We start from the raw sequence: 10,000 nt of genomic DNA, 5'->3' as shown, positions 1-10,000 counted from the left end.
AGGAGGAAAGAGGGGGGTGGGGAGGGGGGGGGTTAGGAATGTGTAAGACCCAGAATAAGACCAGGATGCTTTTCCAGTTGAGCGTCTCCAGTTATGAAGGCTTTGGTGATCGGACCTCGAGGACTAAGACTATAAGGGATTTTGCAAAGGAGGAGTAGTAGAAGGAGGGAGAGGGAGGTAGGGAGTAGGTCATAGAGAAGGGGGGGGGGGGGAGGATGATAGATAGGGAGATATGTGGGAGGGAAGTTGAGGGAGATCTCTAAAAACCCAGAGGTTTACTTCTCGGGGTCGTTATAATTTTCCAGCCGAGTGTCTTCAGTTATGGGAGCTTTAGTGGGAGAGGGACAAACAACGCCCATAACTTTTCATTTGGGGAGGAAATACTTTTCCTTACTCCTCTCGCGTCTGCGTCCTAAACAACTTTTATTTAGCGTGTTTTTTTTTTTTTTTTTTTTTTTTTTTTTTTTTTTTTTTTTTTTTTTTTGTATGTAAAGTGGAGATAGCAAATAAGAAGAAATCATTGTTAGATACACTGTTAAAAATTTACCTTAAAGATACAGTAAAAATCCTGAAATAAATGTTGCAGATATTAACCGTTTTGAAAACGAATATATTGACGTTAAGGAGTGATATTACGGTCAGCAACCCATAAAAGATAATAACAAAGTAGGGTAGAAATAACGGCCGCCTGTATTTACTGAAATACGGCTGAGAAAAGTATATTTTTACGGAGAATTTCCAATTAAAATTACGCTTTTTTTTTTTAACAGTGTATAGAAGTTTTTATGTATACTGGTTACACTACTTTTCTTTTTCAGATTGGCGACCAACGAAAAAAAAGAATTAAGTATTGGTTCTTTTAAACCAGTACTAAATACTAGCATCCTGGCTAGTACAGTGGTAATTTGTTCGCTTAGCATTCACATGGCAGCAGATCGATCCTAGCCCGTAACCATGAATTTAAGCTGTTTACTGGGGAGGCCACTGCTGTGGTTGCCAGGCATACGTTCTGGCGAGCATCTATTCTGATGAAACTGGAACTAAAACCAAGCATCTTTAATCTTTGTAGATTCCACACTAAACAAGGGGTTCTTCTCATCCCATACACTTTTCTATCCTAGCTTTAATCCATCTCATTTGATTGACTCTTTAGCACCTATGGCACTTCTAAGATCAACAGGAGCCGAATCTGCAGTTTGAAGCAACGGCCCTAAATCGTTTTGCTACCTCTGAGCTTGTTCATGGGTCACAGGCCTAAATCGTTTGGCCATTTCATGAAGATATTCTAGCTTTTATCAGTGACTAGTCTATTTAATTATCATATCTAGTTTATACTTCGATACACAACCGATGAATGAAAATAGAAAGGCTGATTCATCACTGGAAAACCTAATGAAACCTGTACAGCAGTTTGCTAATGCAATTCTCTGAGGACTTGTAGAATTATAGCATTGCAATGCTGTGATCTTTTAACAAACGTACAATTTTATTCATCACGTGTAAAGATTCATTAAACGAGATGTCCAGTCCCTGTATTTCTTGACGGCAAATATCAAAGCTTATTCAGCGAGTTAATATTTCAAATATATAAAAAACGGGAAAGTAGACAATGTGGCTGCCACTGTCAGAGTACCCGCTTTGCATCAGCGGCATGAATGGCATTTAATAACAAACTTCCTTCACAATAAATACACAGAAAGAGATCATTGCTGGTCCAATTTGTAAAAGCGAAGCATAAACCTCCCGCGATCATTTCTAAAAGGGACCACAATAAGTAGGGGGGACTTCGCGGCCACTGACGCGCGAAATGGAAAAATAGCAGAGGATTTGAAAGGCCCCCTTGTCATAGTTGATGGGATTTCGATGGCCCAGAGGTATAAGGAACTCGATTCCATAAGGACGTTTTACCCCATGCGATCGCTTTTGATTTTCGACCTTGAGGATTGAGCTTGTAAGTCACAGTCTTCCGGCAGGTTCTGGCATCGATGATGGCGGGTTTTCTGGGGCTGATTTCGCCAGGGCGCGGCGAAAGCGCGCTGCCAACGATGATAAAGTTGTGCCTGTCATTTTACTACGTTTTATTCATTGTTATCGTTCGTTACATGGCCGAGATATTAGGGTAAGTTAATGTTTTAATTTCTATGCCTTTGCGTGTCTTTGTGTTCTGAGTTATTGTCTTTTGAAAATATCAGTATCATTCTGTTTTTTATGTTTATTTGTGTTTAAGTTAATGTTTTAATTTCTATGCCTTTGCGTGTCTTTGTGTTCTGAGTTATTGTCTTTTGAAAATATCAGTATCATTCTGTTTTTTATGTTTATTTGTGTTTAAGTTAATGTTTTAATTTCTATGCCTTTGCGTGTCTGGGTGTTCTGAGTTATTGTCTTTTGAAAATATCAGTATCATTCTGTTTTTTATATTAATTTGTGTTTCATTGGTGTGCATATTTCTGTTGGTAATCTAACCACTTTTGTTTACTTTGCTGAATTTATTTCGATATATTTTCTTTAGGAGATTAAACCATGTATTGGAACACTTATCAGGTGACAATGAAATTTTCGAGGAAGTCAGATCAATTCTCAAAAAACTCTGACATGGCTGTTCTTTCAGTTAGATTTTGTTCTGTTCAGTATTTGGAGAAAAGCTCTTATCTAATGAAAGTGGAAATTTCAATGGGATTTTTATTATTATCATTACTAGCCAAACTACAACCTTAGTTGGAAAAGCAGGATGGTATAAACCCAAGGGCTCCTACAGGGTAAAATAGCGCAATGAGGAAAAGAAATAGATGAGCCAAAAGTTAAATAAGGAACAATTAATGTAAAGTATCTTAAAAACAGTAACAACATTAAAACAGATCTTTCGTATATAAACTAAAAAGATATATTTATGTCAGCCTCTTCAACATAAAAACATTCGCTGCTAGTTTGAACTTTTGAAGTTCCACAACCTTGTCATACCTGGAATTAAACTTCTAGAATACTGTGTAGTATTGGGCCTCATGATAGAGAAGGCATGACTATTAGAATTAATTGCATACTTAGTAATATGTGCAGGATGGTACTGTCTGGGAAGATCTGAATGCAAAGGATGATCAAAGATATGAATAATCTTATGCAACAGGCATATTATTATTATTATTATTATTATTATTATTATTATTATTATTATTATTATTACTTGCTAAGCTACAACCCTAGTTGGAAAAGCAGGATGCTATAACCCCAGGGGCTCCAACAGGGAAAATAGCTCAGTGAGGAAAGGAAAAAAGGAAAATAAAATATTTTAGGAAGAGTAACAATATTAAAATAAATATCTGTGCCCTCAAGCAAGAGAACTCTAAGCCAAGACAGTGGAAGACGAAGGTACAGAGGCTATGGCACTACCCAAGACTAGAGAAGAATGGTTTGATTTTGGAATGTCCTTCTCCTGGAAGAGCTGCTTACCATAGCTAAAGAGTCTCTTCTACCCTTACCAAGAGGAAAGTGGCCACTGAACAATTACAGCGAAGTAACTCCTTGAGTGAAGAAGAATTATTTGGAAATTTGTGTTGTCAGGTGTATGAGGACAGAGGAGAATATGTAACGAAAAGGCCAGACTATTCAGTGTGTGTGTAGGCAAAAAGAAAATGAACCGTAACCAGAGAGAATGATCCAATGTAGTACTGTCTGGCCAGTCAAAAGACCCCATAACTCTCTAGCGGTAGTATCTCAACTATTGAACAACGGTGCCAGAGATTGATTTATAAAATGAAGATATGAAAAACTCAGACTTTTAAGTTTGAAATTTTTACTTGTTTCTGTGTTATTTATAGAATAGAATTACAAGCAATTAATTTTAATAATGATTCTAATTACACTACATATGTGACTGACTAATGTATGTATAGCAGATGTAAATGATGATTTATGTATGACATTATGATAACTAACATGAAAAGGTATAAATGTCTATATTATAGAGATATATTTGTATAAAAGTAAACTACGTGTGACTAAATTTTCTCACTAAAAAAAAAAGGAAAAAAAAAAAAAAACATTACATGTCCTTAAATCGGCTGTTATTCGCTGTTTGTTTTCCTCATATTTATTAAGAATATTTCAGTGAAGCTGAATGAAAAATCTTATATTTTGCTTGGGCCTCGACATACAGTACTACCTGGCTAGCCCGTTATTTTCAAACTCTCATATACTTCCGAAGGTTGTTTGATCTCTCTCTCTCTCTCTCTCTCTCTCTCTCTCTCTCTCTCTCTCTCTCTCTTCTTATTTGCGTATGTATTATCTTACCAAAGATAGCAGGAATCACCCAGAATCGATATACAAGTAAAAAACATTCTCAATAATCAGAAAATACGTAAACCCATGCTATGGATAAATCATCTGCTTCACTATAGTTGAAATATGAATTTCAACATCAAGAAGCTTATCAAACGATATATATATATATATATATATATATATATATATATATATATATATATATATATATGGATATATATATATACATATATATATATATATATATATATATATATATATATATATATATATATATATATATATATAATATATATATATATATGTATATATATATATATATATATATATATATATATATATATATATATGCCTCTTTTCCACATAAATGTAATCAAGTCAGACTATGTAACTATCGGTAAAGCTAAAAGCACAGTATTTATAAGAAGGAAGTTATTCTGTAAAAATAACTTTCATTCTCGGCCGCCGTAAAGTTGACTTTTTAAGAAATGTACCAAGCGAGTGATGGTTACGTTTGTAATAGTTCCTGACTTTCTCTCTTTAGAGTCCTTGGATTGGCATAGCGAAGATTCCTCTGGCTGCCTCGCCGTTACGACGAATAGTTGGGTGGTTGGTGCTCACCAGTATACGAGTTAACTCGAGAATTGTTTAGTAGGTAAGTAAAGAACTGCGTTGTGGTTATTTCAACTTTAGTAAGTTTCTATTACTATATGATGTTTTGGTGTTTATTGGACGCCTGTTGATATACAAATTATTTCTATACTCTCTAAATTTATATTTCAAATACCCATGTCTTAACATAATGGTTTAGAAGTTATATCTCTTGTATATTGAGTGTTTTAAATATAACTTTTTAAATTTTTCTGTATACTTTGTTTTGAATATCTATGTTTTAACTTCCCGGTTTATTTGTATTTTCAGGAAAGATGAGATTGGGATCCCTTGATTACCTGTTCGTCTAAGCTGATGATTTGGATGGCAATTAAGCTTGATAAGAGCTGGTGTTACCTGTATTATCCTCACGTACAGATCTGTGTCGCTAAATTAAGAGACTGACTGGTGACAACGCTGGAGCCTGGTGAAGTATTTTTCAGTCTGAATTAAAAGGCATGTATTATTCTATGGTTTGTTTTTAACCCCCTTTGAAGCAAGCTAGTCCTCCCCGATTGGGGGCGGCGCCCCCAATCAGGGGAGGACGTTCCTTGTGACACACAGTAGACCGTTGAAGGTCTACCGTGTGCCACAGGGAGGCTTGCTTCTAAACCCTTTAGTTTTAAGTTCGGTGAGTGTTCAACGTTTTGTACCTTTATTTAGGTTCGGCAGTTTACTTAAGGCCTTTTAATCACAAACTTAAATTAGTTTTTCATAATTCCATAGTATTAAATTCTGTATTTTTCAATGTTCTTTATGACTATTAACCTAATTGCCTATTAAATTAAATTCTATTTTAACCTTAAGATTTTTTATAATCATCCAGAAAAGATTAAAGAAAACAGTTTCATTTATTCTACTGTTGCTAATTTTAATATTACAGGTTTAAGATTGTTAATAATTTAGGGATAAAAACTTTTAGTAGAAGTATTTCTAATACTTAATACTTTTCAGATTGGATGGCGCGACTTCAGGATAAAATGACTTCAAGAAATTCTATGATTCTAAATCTAAATGTTCTACCTTATGGCTGTTTGGTACAGTTGAATATTACTTGAATCCCTGCTAAGATCTTCTATAAATACGTCAGGATAGTTACTGGAAATCCTGATGCCGAGATCTTCTATAAATACGTCAGGATAGTTACTGGAAATCCTGATGCCGAGATCTTCTATAAATACGTCAGGATAGTTACTGGAAATCCTGATGCAGATATCTTCTATAAATACTTCAGGATAGTAACTGAAAATCCTGATAATCAAAGTCTCTAAATATTTGGATAAAGATGTCCATTAGAATGTTTGGAAATCCAGTTTAAACTAGAAGACTTGGCAACCTATTATATTTTTCAGTAAAATGGGTTACTGGTAAGTTATTACAACAAAATTAATAAAATTTCTTATTCTATAGTTTATGGTGTCCTTTATCTTATTGAGAAGATGCAAATTATAGCTAGAGATTTATATGAAACTGGTTACTGGAAATTTCTTTTTTAATTTCCTTTCAATTCTGGCAGATGCAATCCTGGAAAGTTGGTAGTTGAAGAAAATTTAAATCTTGATTTGGTGATCATTTATTGGAATTATAGATTCTTTGGAATTCAGAAGACTTAAATTTCAGTAGTCTTAAGTATAAAGCTCATTAAATTAATGGTTGTTCGGACCCATATTTTTCCTTTTTATTTAATGTTAAATTTTATGTAATCAAATAAATTTCTAATCTTTGCCATTACGTCCTTATCATATTTGCTTTAACTTTAATCTATTACTGTAATGTTGGTAATTGGAATGTTGAAGTATGTTGATTGAAATATGTTGATAATTGAAAATTGAGCTTTCATTTTTAGCATCAATGTATGAAATTAATTTAACCATTTAAATTAGTTATCTTTAAAATTAACTCTTTTGAAAAGGCGACTTGCCTTTGTAATAAGGAAATTGCATGTTGACTCTTCAAAATGGGTATATGAGGACTGGTATAAGAATAGATATAAAGTAAATTGAAAATTTTAAAGTTTTGATTTCATATGAGAAACCTTTTCCTTCTTGCTAACCAATTCAGATTTGAAAAATCTGTGGAGTATCTCATTAAGCTGAACTACAACTTTGTCTACCTTACATATATCTTTAAGATATCCTGCGTCGAATTAGTGAAGTGACGAGACAGTACTCGTGAAGTTTCATTTAGCTAGGGATTGAAATTTGTTTTTGTTTTTTTAAATTTCAGTAAAAATATTTCCTATAATCATTGGGCTATGTTCCCTGTTGGAGCTCTCTGGCTTAAAGCATCCTGCTTTCACAACTGGGGTTGTAGCTTGGCAATTGATAATATAATTTGATAGTGTTAAGGAAGATGATGATCCCAGGGGTGTTTGCTAAATGTACCCTAGGTTGTCAGTGTGTTGAGACACTAAAATTTCATTCTTTAATGATTCTGATGTAATATTTTGTATCTCAAATCCTGTGTACAGGATGAATTTTATGAAGTGTCATTCTTGATTGTTTCTACTAAAAGCAAACCTGTAAAGCCTAAACAATTGAAGTCTTAACCCTTCAATGTTAAACTGCAACTAAAGATAGTTTCATTCTTCTTTTATTCGTATTTTAAAGTATATAATAAACTGAATTTTGAGGGTGATAAAAACTTTTTGGTCTTGGAAGAATAGAATTTCAGTATAAAACTTTGAGCTTTAGTTTGACCATTGGAAGCCTAGAAAATAAGAGTACAATGGGTTGATAATCGTATAAGCGCTTCAAGTTTCGCTGTACTGAAATTTCAAAACTAGTTGCTAAACATTTCTGCTTGCGTAATGTTTAAAAGAGGGTGGAGCCAGTTTTAAGATGAGATAATTTTGCATCCCAAAGTTTATTTTTCGTAATTTTGAACTGAGATATTTAAATTTTCTTAACTTTTTAACAGCAATGAAGTTGAGTATGTTAAATTTTCCGTTCCAAAGTTTTTCTCGTAATTTGAGTATAATGTTAAATTTTGCGTTCCAAGCTTATTTTTCGTAATTTTGAAAGAAAATTTTTAAATTTTCTCAACTAACAACAATTAAGTTGAGCTAATTAAACAAACTTTCTTATATAAAAATCAATTCTTTGTAATGAAAATTAATTTAAAATTTTGTTTTGTTTATGTGAAGGTTTTTTCTTTTGGGATACTGAATGTTAAGGCGAGTTCGTACCTGGGGAATAAAATCTTATTTCTATTACCATTGAAGTGTTTATGGGGCTGCAGCAGATCTTCATCTACCGCTAGAGTTATATGGGCAGATACTTCAACGGTTTTAAGAATCGTGAGGATTTCGAAACTCTCGTGAATTTTGTCATTTTGTTATGAAAATAAAGACAACTATATTTAATAGCTTTCATAAAAATCTGAATAACTTTTTTTTTTTTTTTTTTTATGTAGATCGTTTTAAAGACCGTTCTATATTGTAAGGAACTTGCCTTGTTTGCTATTGCAGGGAGCGTTTAACCCCATGCCTACTTTTTTATAACAATGATTATAGAACTCAAGATTTACAGCTTTGGCAAACTGCTGTGTTTAACAGATAGAGAAAAAATAACCTTACACAAACAGGACACACTGACTAGCGTATCCGGTTTATGGGGGTTGTGACTCGGTTTGAAAAAATAATAGTTTGACTAAAATCTGGGGTTTGCACGAAAATATGGTTTGACCGTCAAACTCTGTATTTGGGTGGAAAATTTATATCGATTTTGTCAGTTACCTTTATTTTCAGGTTTTATCCAAGTTATTTAGCTTTTTACAAGTTTTCCTACGACGGTCCTCTTTCTCAAAACTTAAACTCTACTTGCGATGCATTTCAAAGTTTATAATAGTCACGGGCATTGGTGTCAAAACCCTTCTAATTACAAACTTGATACTGCCATAAATGTGCGCAGTAAAGTCAAGATGTACTTTATTATGCTCTACAATTCTTCTTCACCCAAGGGGTTAACTACGGCAATTTACTTGTTTAGAGGCTACTTTCCTCTTGGTAAGGGTAGAAGAGACTCTTCAGCTATGGTAAACAGCTCTTCTAGGAGAAGGACACTCCAAAATCAAACCATTGTTCTCTAGTCTTGGGTAGTGCCATAGCCTCTGTACCATGGTCTTCCACTGTCTTGGGTTAGAGTTCTCTTGCTTGAGGGTGCACTCGGGCACACTGTTCTATCTAGTTTCTCTTCCTCTTATTTTGTTGAAGTTTTTATTGTTTATATAGGAAATATTTATTATAATGTTGTTACTATTCTTAAGATATTTTATTTTTCCATGTTTCCTTTCCTCACTGGGCTATTTTCCCTGTTGGGGCCCCTGGGCTTATAGCATCCTGCTTTTCCAACTAGGGTTGTAGCTCAGCATTTAATAATAATAAATAATAATAATAATAATAATGGACAAGTGGTTTAAGGTTTAGTCTTTTGGTATTGTCTATTGTGCATAGAAGTTTTCCGAAAACGAATATTTCTAGTCTGTTTTGTCAAGACAGAGTTAATTTGAAATCTTGAATTATTTGTGATTATAAGGGTGAAATTCACGTGTTAGTGATATCATACATGGACCTATGGACCTTTGTTAAGAATTTTCATAATCGGTAATCATACGTAATAGACAACACTAATTGTAACAGAGTGGGAATCGGCTAAATTTTCTTGATTTATTAATTAAAGAACTCCACACACACACACACACATATATATATATATATATATATATATACATATATATATATATACATTATATATATATATATATATATATATGTACACACACACATATGTACACACACACACACATGTATATATATATATATATATATATGTACACACACACACATATATATATATATATATGTATATATATATATATATATATATATATATATGTATGCATATGTATGTATGTATGCATATATATATATATATATATGCATACATACATACATACATATATATGTATATATATATATATATATATATAATATATATATATAAACAAATTATTTTCGGTTTAATACTCTCTCTCTTCCCCCTGGTAGATGTATCAACGTCAGATTTACAGTAAA

The 10,000-nt window shown here is 33.0% G+C and overlaps 1 long non-coding RNA gene across 1 annotated transcript; it reads left to right on the top strand.

Annotated features, from left to right (window-relative positions):
• The first annotated feature begins 4,870 nt into the window (after positions 1–4,870).
• LOC137656036 (uncharacterized) lies at positions 4,871–6,194 on the top strand. Its single transcript, XR_011046917.1, has 3 exons — positions 4,871–4,930; positions 5,197–5,382; positions 5,881–6,194. It is a non-coding gene; the product is annotated as an uncharacterized lncRNA (long non-coding RNA).
• The last annotated feature ends 3,806 nt before the right edge of the window (positions 6,195–10,000 follow it).

Source organism: Palaemon carinicauda, chromosome 17 (assembly GCF_036898095.1).
Source record: "Palaemon carinicauda isolate YSFRI2023 chromosome 17, ASM3689809v2, whole genome shotgun sequence".
Classification (NCBI taxonomy): domain Eukaryota; kingdom Metazoa; phylum Arthropoda; class Malacostraca; order Decapoda; family Palaemonidae; genus Palaemon; species Palaemon carinicauda.
The sequence above is the reverse complement of the archived record's forward strand: the minus strand, read 5'-3'. Positions and strand labels throughout refer to the sequence as shown.